This window comes from Neovison vison, chromosome 13 (assembly GCF_020171115.1).
Source record: "Neovison vison isolate M4711 chromosome 13, ASM_NN_V1, whole genome shotgun sequence".
Classification (NCBI taxonomy): Eukaryota; Metazoa; Chordata; class Mammalia; order Carnivora; family Mustelidae; genus Neogale; species Neogale vison.
The window spans coordinates 103364194-103377289 of record NC_058103.1 but is presented as its reverse complement, the minus strand read 5'-3'; the positions used below and the strand labels follow the sequence as shown (position 1 = coordinate 103377289).

At 39.3% G+C, this 13096-nt stretch overlaps 1 pseudogene; it reads right to left on the bottom strand.

Annotated features, from left to right (window-relative positions):
• Window positions 1-9779: 9779 nt before the first annotated feature.
• On the bottom strand, window positions 9780-9936 carry LOC122894817 (annotated as a pseudogene).
• Window positions 9937-13096: the final 3160 nt, after the last annotated feature.

Genomic DNA, 13096 nt, shown 5'->3' with positions numbered 1-13096 from the left:
AGTAAGGCTTATACTTCATGAGAGTAGATATACATCTATATTTCATTTATTTTTATTTATTCACTTATTTTTTAAATTAACATATAATGTATTATTTGCCCCGGGGATACAGGTCTCTGAATCAGCAGGCTTACTCATTTCATAGCACTCACCATAGCAAATATCCTCCACAATGTCCATAACTCAGTCACCCTATCCCTACCACCCTACCTCCCAGAAACTCTTTGTTTCATGAAATTAAGAGCCTCTTATGGTTTGGCTCCCTTCCAATCCCATCTTCTTTCATTTTTTCCCTCCCTACCCCCCATGACCCCCCATTCTGCCTCTCAAATTCCTCAGAGAGATCATATGATAATTGCCTTTCTCTGATTGACTTATTTTGCTTAGCATAATACCCTCTAGTTCCATCCACATCGTTGCAAATGGCAAGATTTCCTATCTTTTGATGGCTGCATAGTATTCCATTGAATGAATAAAATATATATATTACATCTTCTTTATCCATTCATGTGTTGATGGACATCTAGATTCTTTCTGTAGTTTTGCTATTGTGGACATTGTTGCTAGAAACATTCAGTTGCACATGCTGCTTCAGATCACTACATTTTTTTTTTAAAAATTTCACCTACTTATTTGACAGAGAGAGAGAGATAGGAAGTAGGCAGAGAGGCAGTCAGAGAGAGAGGGGGAAGCAGGATCCCCACTGAGCAGAGAGCCTGACTTGGGGCTTGATCTCAGGACCCTGATATCATGACCTAAGCCTAAGGCAGAGGCCCAACCCACTGAGCCAACCAGGTGCCCCCGGATCACTACATTTTTATCATTAGGGTAAATACTCAGTAGTGAGATTGCTGGGTCATAGGGTAGCTCTATTTTCAACTTTTTGAGGAACTTCCGTGCTGTTCTCCAGAGTGACTGTACTCACCACAGTGCATTCCCACCAACAGTGTAGGAGGGTTCCCCTTTCTCTGCATCCTTACAGCATCTGTCATTTCCTGACTTGTTAATTTTAGCCATTCTGACTGGCATGAGGTAGTATCTTATTGTGGTTTTGATTTGTATTTCCCTGAACTGAATCATGGGGAGCACTTTTTCATGTGTCTGTTGGCCATCTGGATGTCTTCTTTGCAGAAATGTCTGTTCACATCCTCTGCCCATTTCTTGATTGGATTATTTATTCTTTGGGTGTTGAGTTTGATAAGTTCTTTATGGATTTTGGATACTTGCCCTTTATCTGACAGGTCATCTACAAATATCTTCTCCCATTGTGTCAGTTGTTTTTTGGTTTTGTTGATTGTTTCCTTTGCTGTGCAAAAGCTTTTGATCTTGATAAAGTCCCAATAGTTCATTTTTGCCCTTGCTTCCCTTACCTTTGGTGATATTTCTAGGATGAAGTTGCTGTGGTTGAAGTCAAAGAGGTTGCTGCCTGTGTTCTCCTCTAGAATTTTGATGGATTCCTGTCTCTCATTGAGGTCTTTCATCCATTTTGAGTCTATTTTTGTGTGTGGTGTAAGGAAATGGTCCAGTTTCATTCTTCTGCACATGGCTGTCCAATTTTCCCAACATCATTTGTTGAAGCAACTTTGTTTCCATTGGAGATTCTTTCCTGCTTTGTCAAAGACTAGTTGACCATAAAGTTGAAAGTCCACTTCTGGGCTCTCTATTCTGTTCCATTAATCCATGTGTCTGGTTTTGTGCCAGTACCATACTGTCTTGATGATTACAGCTTTGTAATAGAGCTTGAAGTCTGGAATGGTGATGCCACCAACTTTTGTTTTCTTTTTTAACATTTCTCTATTTGGAGTCTTTTCTGTTTCCAGATAAATTTTAGGATTATTTGTTCCATTTCTTTGAAAAATATTGATGGTATTTTGATAGGGATTACATTAAATGTATAGATTGCTGTAGGTAGCATAGACATTTTCACAATATTTGTTCTTCCATGAGCATGGAATGTTTTCCCATTTCTCTGTGTCTTCCTCAATTTCTTTTCTGAGTACATTAATAGTTTTCTGAATACAGATTGTTTGCCTCTTTGATTAGGTTTATTCTTAGGTATCTTATGGTTTTGGGTGCAGTTGTAAATGGGATCAATTCCTTAATTTCTCTTTCTTCTGTCTTGCTGTTGGTGTATAAAAATGCAACTGATTTCTGTGCTTTGATTTTATATCCTGATACTTTACTGAATTCCTATATGAGTTCTAGCAGTTTTGGAGTGGAGTCTTTGGGTTTTCCACATGCAGTATCATATCATTTGCAGAGAGTTGATGATTCGGATGCCTTTTATTTCTTTTTGTTGTCTGATTGCTGAGGCTGGAACTTTTAGTACTATGTTGAATAGCAGTGGTCATAGTGGATAGCCCTGCCATGTTCCTGACCTTAGGGGGAAAGTTCTCAGTTTATCTTCATTGAGAATAATATTTGCTGTGGGTTTTCTATAGATGGCTTTGATGATATTGAGGTATGTACCCTCTATCCCTACACTTTGAAGAGTTTTGATCAAGAAAGGATGCTGTACTTTGTCAAATGCTTTCTTGACATCTACTGAGAATATCTTATGGTTCTTGTTCTTTCTTTTATTAATGTATTGTATCACATTGATTGATTTGTGGATGTTGAACCAACCTTACAGCCCAGGAAAAAAATCCCACTTGGTCAGGGTGAATAATCCTTTAAATGTACTGTTGGATCCTATTGGCTAGTATTTTGGTGAGAATTTTTGCATCCATGTTCATCAAGGATATTCGTCTGTAATTCTCCTTTTTGATGGGGCCCTTGTCTGGTTCTGGGATCAAAGTAATGCTGGCCTCATAAAATGAGTTTGGAAGTTTTCCTTCCATTTCTGTTTTTTGGAATAATTTCAGAAGAATAGGTATTAGCTCTTCTTTAAATGTTTAGTAGAATTGCCCTGAGAAGCTGTCTGGCCCTAGGCTCTTGTTTGTTGGGAGATTTTTGATGACTGCTTCAATCTCCTTACTGGCTATGGGTCTGTTCAGGTTTTTTTTTTCTTCTTGGTTCAGTTTTGGTAGTTTATATGTCTCTAGGAATGCATCCATTTCTTCTAGATTGTCAAATTTGCTGGTGTATAGTTGCTCATAATATGTTCTTATAATTGTTTGTATTTCTTTGGTGTTGGTTGTGATCACTCCTCTTTCATTCATGATTTTATTAATTTGGATCCTTTCTCTTTTCTTTTTGATAAGTCTGGTCAGGGGTTTATTAATCTTAATAATTCTTTCAAAGAACCAGCTCCTAGTTTTGTTGATCTGTTCTACTGTTCTTTTGGTTTCTATGTCATTGATTTCTGCTCTGATCTTTATTATTTCTCTTCTCCTGCTGGGTTTAGGCTTTCTTTGCTGTTCTTTCTCCAGATCTTTTAGGTGTTGGGTTAGCTTGTGTACTTGAGACCTTTCTTATTTCTTGAGAAAGCCTTGTATTGCTATATACTTTCCTCTCAGGACTGCCTTTGCTATGTCCCCCAAATTTTGAACAGTTGTGTTTCATTTTTATTTTCTATGAATTTTTTCAATTCTTCTTTAATTTCCTGGTTAACCCATTCATTGTTCAGTAGGATGCTCTTTAGCTCCATGTAGTTGAGTTTTTTCCAACTTTCCTCTTGTGGTTGAGCTCTAGCTTCAAAGCATTGTGGCCTGAAAATATGCAGGGAATGATCCCAATCTTTTGGTGCCTCTTGAGACCTGATTTGTGACCCAGGATGTGATCTATTCTGGAGAATGTTCCATGTGCCTGTGAGAAAAATGTGTATTCTGTTGCTTTGGGATGGAATATTCTAAATAAATCTGTGGTGTCCATCTCGTCCAGTGTGTCATTTAAAGCCTTTATTTCCTTGTTGATGTTTTGCTTAGATGATCTGTCTATTTCAGTGAGGTAGGTGTTAAAGTCCCCAGTGTTACTGTATTATTGCTGATGTGTTTCTTTGAGTTTGTTATTAATTGGTTTGTATAATTGGCTGCTCCCATGTGAGGGGCATAGATATTTAAAATTGTTAGATCTTCTTGTTGGCATAGATATTTAAAATTGTTAGATCTTCTTGTTGGATAGACCCTCTAATTATTATACAGTGTCCTTCCTCATCTCATACTATAGTCTTTGGCTTAAAATCTAATTAGTCTATTATAAAGACTTCCACTCCAGCTTTCTTTTGATGTCCATTAGCATGGTAAATTGTTTTCCATCCCTCACTTTCAATCTGGAGGTGTCTTTGGGTCTAAAATGAGTTTCTTACAGACAGCATATGGGTGGGTCTTGTTAAAAAACAAGGCCATTCTGTCCATTCTGATAACCCTATGTCTTTTGATTGGGTCATTTAGTCCATTTACATTCAGGACAACTATTAAAAGATATGAATTTAGTACCATTGTATTGCTTGTAAGGTGACCGTTACCGTATATTGTCTCTGTTCCTTTCTGGTCTGTTTCTTTTAGGCTTTCTCTTTGCTTAGAGGATCCCTTTCAATATTTCCTGTAGTGTTGTTTTGGTGTTTGCAAATTATTTTAGTTTTGATTTGTCCTGGAACTTTTTTATCTCCCCTTCTATTTTCAGTGACAGCCTAGCTGGATATAGTATTTTGGCTGCATATTTTTCTTGTTTAGTGCTCTGAATATATCATTTCTGACCTGCTAGGTCTCTGTGGCTAGGTCTGCTGCCAATCTAATATTTCTACCATTGTATGTTTACAGACTTCTTGTCCTGAGCTGCTTTCAGGATTTCCTCTTTGTCACTGAGACTCGTAAGTTTTACTATTAGATGATGTGTTGTGGACCTATTTTTATTGATTTTGAGGGGGATTCTCTGTGCCTCCTGGATTTTGATGCTTATTCCCTTCACCAGATTAGGGAAATTATTTGCTATAATTTACTCCAATCTACCCTTCTTCCTCTCGATCTCTTTTTTCTTCTTCTGGGATCCCAGTTATTCTAATATTGTTTTGTCTTATGGTATCAATTACCTCACGAATTCTCCCTTCATGGTCCAGTTGTTGTTTCTCTCTCTTTTTCTCAGCTTCTTTATTTCCCATCATTAGGTTTTCTATATCACGAATTCTCTCTTCTGCTTCACTTATCCTAGCTATAAGAGACTCCATTTTTTAATTGCACCTCATTAATAGCTTTTCTGATTTCCACTTGGTTAGATTTTAGTTCTTTAATGTCTCCAGAAAAGGCTTTTATTTCTCCAAAAAGGATTCTCTGGTATCTTCCTTGCTTTTTTTCGAACCCAGCTAGATAGCACCTTGATAATCATTCTGAACTCTAGTACTGACATATTACTAATGTCTGTATTGATTAGGTCCCTAGCTATCAGTACTGCCTCTTGTTCTTTTTTTTTTTTTTTTTGAGATGAGTTTTCCTGCCTTGTCATTTTGTCCAGATAAAAATAGATGGATGAGAGAACAAAATACTAAAAGGATAGCAACAACCCCAGAAAAATATACATTAACCAAATCAGATGAGACCTGAAACTGGTGGGAGAAAAAAGGGGGAAGAAAAGAAGAATGTGTGTGTGTGTGTGTATGAATGATGAATGACTGGTGTATAAAACAGAGCCACATACTAGATTTTGGGTGTATTTTGGTCTGTTAGAAGAAACTATCTCCTGAAATTTTAAAGAAAGAAAATAAAAAACTACACACACACACACAAATGAGGGTACACACTGTGATGGGATGGAATGCTGTAAAGTTGAAAATTTAAAAAGGATTCTAGAAAAGGAATTGAAAATAAGTTGGTTGAAAAAAGGAAAGAGAAAGAGAAAAGAGGAAAGAATGTGATCAAGTTGGAGACTAGAACAAAGCCATGCACTAGATTAAGGGTATATTTTGATCTATTAGAAGAAATTGTATTTCAAAATTTTAGAGAAAAAATATCTATATGTATATAAATAATAAGGTTAAATACAATGAAGAGATAAAATATGACTGTAACAATGAAAACTAAAAAAGATTTTTTAAAAGGTATTGACAAGATAAAATAGTTTAAAAACTTTAGAATGGGAAAGAGGAAACTTTTTTTAATTTTTAAAATTTTTAAAAATGCCATCCGATCAAAATTCCACCTGTATTTTTCAAAGAACTGGAGCAAATAATCCTAAAATTTGTATAGAATCAAAAGAGACCCTAAATTGCTAAGGAAATGTTGAAAAACAAAACTGGCGGCATCACGTTACCTTATTACAAGCTTTACTACAAAGCTGTGATCACCAAGACAGCATGGTACTGGCATAAAAACAGACACATAGACCAGTGGAATAGAGTAGAGAGCCCAGATATGGGCCCTCAACTTTATAGTCAAATAATCTTTGACAAAGCAGGAAAAAATATACAGTGGAAAAAAGACAGTCTCTTCAATAAATGGTGCTGGGAAAATTGGACAGTTATATATAGAAGAATGAAACTTGACCATTCTCTTACACCGTACACAAAGATAAACTCAAAATGGATAAAAGACCTCAACGTGAAGCAGCAGCCTATCAAAATCCTAGAGGAGAACATAGGCAGTAACCTCTTTGATATCAGCCACAGCAACTTCTTTCAAGATATGTCTCCAGGGTGCCTGGGTGGCTCAGTGGGTTAAAGCCTCTGCCTTCGGCTCAGGTCATGATCCCAGGGTCCTTGGATCGAGCCCGCATCGGGCTCTCTGCTCAGCAGGAAGCCTGCTTCCTCCTTTCTCTCTCTCTCTGCCTGCCTCTCTGCCTACTTGTAATCTCTGTCTGTCAAATAAAATAAATAAAATCTTAAAAAAAAAAAAAAAGATATGTTTCCAAAGGCAAAGGAAACAAAAGCAAAAATGAACTTTTGGGACTTCATCAAGATCAAAAACTTCTGCACAACGAAGGAAACAGTCAACAAAACAAAGAGGCAACCCGCAGAATGGGAGAAGACATTTTCAAATGACAGTACAGACAAAAGGCCGATATTCAGGATCTATAAAGAACTTCTCAAACTCAACACACACAAAAGAGATAATCATGTCCAAAAAATGGGCAGAAGACATGAACAGACACGTCTCCAGTGAAGACATACAAATGGCTATCAGACACATGAAAAAATGTTCATGATCTCTAGCTATCAGGAAGATTCAAATTAAAACCACATTGAGATACCACCTTACACCAGTTAGAATGGCCAAAATTAGCAAGACAGGAAACAATGTGTGTTGGTGAGGATATGGAGAAAGGGGAACCCTCTTACACTGTTGGTGGGAATGCAAGTTGGTGCAGCCAATTTGGAGAACAGTGTGCAGATTCCTTAAGAAATTAAAAATAAAGCTTCCCTATGACCCTGCCATTGCACTACTGGGTATTTACTCCAAAGATACAGATGGAGTGAAAATAAGGGCCATCTGTACCCCAATGTTCATAGCAGCAATGGCCACGGTCACCAAACTGTGGAAAGACCCAAGATGCCCTTCAGCAGACGAATGGATAAGGAAGATGTGGTCCATATACACTATGGAGTATTATGCCTTCATCAGAAAGGATAAATATCCAACTTTTGTATCAACATGGACAGGACTGGAAGAGATTATGCTGAGTGAAATAAGTCAAGCAGAGAGTCAATTATCATGTGGTTTCACTTATTTGTGGAGCATAACAAATAACATGGAGGACATGGGGAGATGGAGAGAAGGGAGTTGAGGGAATTTGGATGGGGAGATGAACCATGGGAGACTATGGACTCTGAAAAACAATCTGAGGGGTTTGAAGGGATGTGGGGTGGGAGGTTAGGGAAGCCTGGTGGTGGGTATCATGGAGGGCACATATTGCGTGGAGCACTGGGTGTGGTGCATAAACAATTAATTTTGTTACACTGAAAAGAAATTAAATTTAAAAAAATAAAAATATAGAATAAGAAAAAAACAAAATTAAAAAAGTTAACTTTGATAGACTAAAGGATCATGGGGGAAAAGCCATGAATTCTATGTGTTGTTTTCCCTTAGCTCTGGAGTTCTGCATTCTCATTGATCAGTGAACTTGGTCTTGTCTGGCTGTTCTTGCTGATCTTCTGGGGAGTGCCTGTCGCAGCAGTTTTCAAATGGCTTTGCCCGAGGTAGAATCACACTGCCCTTGCCAGGGGCCAGGATAAGCAATCTGCTCAGGTTCACTCTAGGGAGCTTTTTGTTCCTTGAAAGCTTACCGTATAGCTTTGGAGGAGGAGAATGAAAATGGTGGCCTCCCAATCTCTGGCTAAGAGAAGCTGAGAGCTCAGGGCCCCATTCCTCAGTGTGCTCTCAGAGAAAAGCAGTCAATCCCTCCTCTCTCCCTGGTCTCCAGCTGCACTCTGTGTTCACCCACCCTGTCACTGAGCATTTCTGTCTCTAGAGCACGGCCCCGTTTGGAGTCTCCAGACCCAGCCAATTCCTGCCACATGCTCCCACTCTGCTCCTCATGGAGGAGGAAGGTGAATGTCCCCAGATCTGCTGCTTATTGGGTTCCTGCCTGCAGAGCAGGGACCTGACTGTGCCTTGGATCACGGTTTAAGGTAATCCTGAGCTGAGAGCTCAGTCCTTGGCTCCGTCTCTGCAGCCAGCTTCCCCGCTCCAATACCTGGCAGCTCTCCCACACTCAGACACCCCTGGTCTTTCTGAGACCCCACAGGTCCTGAGACCACACTGTCCCCACAAGTGTTCCACCCCCCACTTATCCTCTGGAGCGATGTCCCTCAGTGGAGCAAACTACTAAAAGTTCCAGTTTTTTGCTCCACTGCTCTACTGCTTGCTGGGAGTTAGCCCTCCCACTGTGGTCTGTCTTCCCGTATGTTGCCTCTGATTCACTTCTCCAAACGTCCTACCTTCCGAAAGTTGTCGATTTTCTATTCCTAGAATTGCTGTTATTATTTTCTTTGCTCTCCTGTTGAGTTTGTAGCTGTTCGGAATCATTTGATAACTATCTAGCTGAACTCCTGGGACCTGATGATATTTACATCTCCTACTCCTCTGCCATCTTGCTCCTCCCTCCATCCATCTATATTTCAGGATAGTCTTTTATCATTTCTTATTTTTTAGCTGACCTTATTCTAATTAGATCATCATTGTTTATATCTTATGAAAGATCTTACTCCTTCTTGACTAGAAGTATAAGTTCAGATATTTCCTTATTTTCATTTGTATTTCATTAATATATAATACTTTGTGTGAGACAGTTCTTTATGGTCCTCTCACTTTTTTGCATATCTTGAGAGAAGAAACTCTGACAGCTTTCATTCTGGGCCATCTTTCCAGGGATGGTTGTATAGCAAACAGCCTTGAAACATAAAAATAGTGGCTTCCACTGGAGTAGAGAGCAAGTTTGATTTCTGTCCAGTATGCTAAAGATGATTTCTTCTCTGGGGCAAGGTTCAGTCTGCTTTTCTAGTAGTGCCATTATAAAATATTTGGGTTTCCATGACTCAGACATTTTTAGCTGTGGTACAAGCACGCTGAACATGCAGCATCCATGCATGCTGTCCCTGTGGGCCTAGGAGGCCTCAGGGGCAGGGCAGGCCAGGACAAACATGCGGTTCCTCCTGCCTGTTGTGCCAGGAGTACTAAAGTCCTTTGTCTCTGACCCGGGAGCCTTGTGTCTTCTGACAGCATCCATGAAATGTGGCAGACCAGCTTGTTAGCTTGCAAGTGGGTTAAAAGCTCAGACCCTCCACAATTATTATAGTAGCCTTAATACTTTTTAAGTAAAGCACGAGTTTTTTTTAGTCATTTGTCTATTTTATGATGGTTAATTTGGTTTAAACTACAGTTGATTCTTGAACAACACAGGTTTGAACTACACAGGTCTACATATTTGCAGATACTTTTGTAAATTACAGTACTGTATTGTAAATGTATTTTATCTTCCTTTTGATTTTAATTACATTTTCTTTTCAATTAGCAATAATCGTGCCTTGGATAAACCTCATTGGCTACGATACTGCCACTGCGCATAGCTTACATTTTCTTTTCTATACCTTATTTTTTTTTTAAAGATTTTATTTATTTATTTGACAGACACAGACCACAAGTAGGCAGAGAGGCAGGCAGGGAGAGAGAGGAGGAAGCAGGCTCTCCACGGAGCAGAGAGCTCGATGTGGGGCTCGATCCCAGGACCCTGGGACCATGACCCGAGCCGAAGGCAGAGGCTTTAACTCACTGAGCCACCCAGGCGCCCCTTTATACCTTATTTTATTGTGAGAATACAACATATAAACATGTACAAGATATGTGTTAATTAAGTATGTTATCAGTTAGGCTTCCAGTCAATAGTGGGTTGGTTATTACTAATTAAATATTCAGGGAGTCAAAAGTTATAGCAAATTTTCGACTGCGTAGGGGGTTGGCTCTCCTAACACCTATGTTGCTCAAGGGTCAACTGTATGTAATATTGGCAGACTCACCCAACTATACATCATCTCAACACTGACACAAAGATGAATTCTAGGCCCCTACTATCCACTTGGCCTTGTTCTGACAAGCCCAGTTATTCCTTAGGCTTGTCTTCCTACTTGGACCCTTTGATACATAGACTGAGGGAAGTTACGGGTTGACTCGTATATGAATGAAGGTAATATGTTTCCTTTGTAGATAAAATACAAGTATCAAAAGAAATCATAATGTCTTCTTCTAATGCTTCCAAAGGATGACCTCAAGACCTCCTTTGGAGACCAATGCCTGTGAATGTGCTTTCCTCACCATTACATGACTACCCCATAATACCTATTGAGCACTTTTTTTTTTTTTTAAGATTTTATTTATTTGTCAGAGAGAGAGAGAGAGAGAGTGAGCACAGGCAGACAGAATGGCAGGCAGAGGCAGAGGGAGAAGCAGGCTCACTGCTGAGCAAGAAGCCCGATGTGGGACTCGATCCCAGGATGCTGGGATCATGACCTGAGCTGAAGGCAGCCGCTTATCCAACTGAGCCACCCAGGTGTCCCCCTATTGAGCACTTTTGATGGACCAGTCACTGAGCTAAGCATTTCATTTATTTATTTTTAAGATTTTATTTATTTATTTAGCAGAGAAAGACACAGTGAGAGAAGGAACACAAGCAAGGAGAGTAGGAGAGGGAGAAGCAGGCTTCCTGCTGAGCCGGGATCCCGTTGCTGGGCTCAATCCCAGGACAATGGGATCATGACCTGAGTTAAAGGTAGCTGCTTAATGACTGAGCCACTCAGGTGCCCTGAGCTAAGCATTTTAAATGAACTGTTTCATTTACTTAATTTTCTATCTGAGCACTATCATATCTATTTTACATGTGTGTTATCTATGGCTTAGATACATTAAGTAAATTTCACATAAACTTTTCACAGAACGAAGTGGTTAAGAGCCTTTGCATCCTCAGCCTGAACTGCAGTACTTCTCTATTTCACAGCAAGTTTGAAGGCTAAGATCACTGACTGCCTAGTTCCTATCCAACCAGTTCCTCTGCAGGCCAATGCCTTCCTTGTTCCAATGGCTTAGAACAGGGTCTAGTCTTCGTTAAACGACTTGTGATGATTATGAGTAAAACTTGATTAATTTCTATTTAATGAATTCTTTCTTGTTCTGAAATAATATTAGAAGAATTCATCTAGGTATTCTCTTTGTATTTTGAATATGCAGATTGAAATTTTTACCTTGTGCATTTTGGGGGAAAGAGGGTAGGCAGATTTGGGGTAAGAGAGATTCATGTGGGAAACAAAAGGAAAGAATGGCTTTCCACATGACTCTGTCATACTTGGGGACATATGTAAGATCAAATATGTGCAGGCAAGGGAAACAATTAATTCTACTGGTTCCAGGGTTACGATATGATAAATTATCCTCCCCAAACAGACTCCAGCAAGTCAGATATGTTGGATCTGAGCACTTGAACACGTCACACTTCACACCTGCTGGTCTTTAAAAAGATTGATTATCCTGACATGTTCTGAGAAGACCACCACCATGCTCCAGCAGTATTTTCTGTCTTCTAAAAATATTTCAATTTTAATAGAACACAAGGAAACTTTCAAAAACTGCCAGGCTAACTCCACCTCTGCGGTTTTAATGGGAAGATCATCCAAGCTTCCAGAAGTAGTAAGAGTGCTGACGTTTGCGCACATGGGAAAACGGGGAGATAAGGAGGAAGGCTGAAAGAGGGAGGAGGGGATGCTACACTTTTCAAGAGGAGTTTAAACAGGTGTGGCAATTTGCTGTACAACTTAACCATAAAACACTGGTCACGTGCCCTAGTTGTACTCTACGGAAATCTTTATGGAACTTAACTAAATTTCTATCTGTTGGAGGCTGCAAAGGCACGTGGCAGGAAGTTTCTGAGGGTGGATGATGGTTGGGGGAGGTGGATGGGCAAGAGGCAGGACATGGACTGGGCATTGGCAATCAGATTTTGGGGGGTGAGAGTCTTTCTTTCATGTCATTGTAAAGCTCTGTGACATTTCATTCACTGGCCACTGCATATTTCTGGGCCTTTGGTAGAAGAGGAAACAGAACATGGAAAAAGATATCAAGATAAAGAAACCGATTTACCTGTAATCTAGGGGAGTATATGTCCAACAGTTTTTCTTGGCCATTGATTAGGAAATTTTGAAATTAATAAATAGAATAACTAGGAATTTTGAAATTTTTTTATCCTTAGAATTAAGTATTTTTTAAATTTTTTTAATCCCTGGTTATATATCAAAATGTTCCAGTCTTAAATTAGAGACAAGCATAATGAGATAATAAGACTGGCATCTAGCCCATCCTTCTCATTTTACAGAAGAAGAAATTTAGGCTCAGAGACATGAAGGGAATTATCTGAGGTCACACAGCATGCCAGAATTGAAACTAAATCTGGAACCCAGGGGCCAGGATGAACCATTAGCTCTTCTTCCAGAATGCAGAATTTCCTGGAAGGATCGGAAATAATTCTTTAATACCTCACTCCACAAATGAGTTTTCCCCATGGCAGGAGAAAGGTGGACACTGAAAACTTTGGGGTTTTAAAGAGGCAGAGGGCATGGACACGGTCAGCAAGAACCCCAAAGACAAACTATTATTTAGTATCATTGTCCAGAAGCATGCCACCCACAAAGTTATTTTCTCAAAATCCTGCTGTCACTCTCCTTTTCCAAAATCGTCTATAGGCTCTG